The following is a 1,618-nucleotide window of genomic DNA, read 5'->3' on the forward strand; positions in this document are numbered from 1 at the left end:
TATGAAGGAGACTTGGTGGAGAAACACTTGGGGTGCGGTTTTATCTGATTATCTTTTGTGATGGTAAGCCTGATGAAAGCAGGCAAATTTATTGGCTGGAAAATTGAACACAGGGGTCAGGATCTAAACCATGTATTTCGCGAAACAGGCTTATACACATATATTGGTTATTAAAATTAAATATTACAAAAATTTTAAATGAAGGTATCTATATCCTAAATGCATTCCAATTTATTTTTCATATTTTTAAGGGATGATCACACAGTGATTTCAGTGTCATGGGAGATATAACATATGTACATAGATTTTGTTCAGATAGGACATAGACAATCATCCTCAATGATTAATTTTACTCTCTATTAAAAATAATAATCATATATAAAATACTTCAGAACACAACTTATTTTATGCAAAACGTGAGTAGAAACATTCTCACCATTAGTATGCTAACTTTCAAAGAACCTTATTAAAATTTCTGAGTATTTTAATTCACCTATATAATAAATTTTAGGGAATAATACAAATGAATACCAATATACAACTAAGTAAAAAGAGGTATATCTTTGTATTTACTAAAACTATTGGAAGCTTAATAATAAAAACGAATCAGAGAGGTTCGGAAGATAGTTGATGGGTAATATGCTTATCAGACATGCATGGATTTGAGTTTGGAAATCTACACCAATGCCAAAGACAGGTGTGCTGCAATTCTTTTTGTCTCTGCTTTGTTATGCTAAGAAGGGAAAAGTCAATAACTTGTGGGCCAACCATTCAAACAGTCCATAAGCTCTGATTTTAATGAGGACTTGATCTCAACAAGAAGATATAGTGTAGCTCTTCCTTCAGATAAGATAAAAAAAAAATCACTGAATCGTGTAGGCATATATATTTTGCAACATACATTTAAAAAGGGTTCAACCTCTTCTTTAACCTACAACTCAGCAGAGCTAATGGAAGAGAAAAGATATTGGGGTAAGGGAGAATTGGAGCTGTTCAGCAATAGCTCTTTGCAGGCTTGATCTTCTTTACCAGCAGTTCAGTCCCATAGCAAACAACAAAAACAACTTGGCAATTGTAAACCAGTGCTCTAGGCAGGCAGATACAGTGGGTGAATCTGGGGAAAACTCTAAGACCTGACAAATGACCTGAGGCAAATACTGTACACCAAGCTGGCAAAGTAAACTCGGCCAGTTCTTGGGTGAGATTCTCTCAGTGCCAATCTTACCACATGTTGAGTTCAATACACTATGTAAGGAGAACCAATATATGAGTGTTATTAGGGAAGAATAAGAATGAGGGACAAAGCAAACTAATGCTCAATTCTTGTCTCTCACTGTCTGTGGGGTCATATTTATAATCCTTAATCCAGGGTCCTTTCATGTGTTTGCTATATCAAAACATCCTTTCACCTGTGTTTGCTTGAGGAAACTATTCTTTCCCATGTCTGCTCCAACAAAATATCAGTTGACATAACTGACTTTCCAAATAAACCATAAATTTCTACTTCAGAGTCTCAGTAAAAAGGGTACTATGGATTATTCTGCTGTTATTAAACTGGAAAGTTGTTAGCTAGAGTTGTATTTAGGCAAAAGGAGAAAGTTTTGTGCAATCTAAACAA

The sequence above is a fragment of the Mus caroli genome, chromosome 17 (genome assembly GCF_900094665.2).
Source record: "Mus caroli chromosome 17, CAROLI_EIJ_v1.1, whole genome shotgun sequence".
In the NCBI taxonomy this organism is placed as follows: Eukaryota; Metazoa; Chordata; class Mammalia; order Rodentia; family Muridae; genus Mus; species Mus caroli.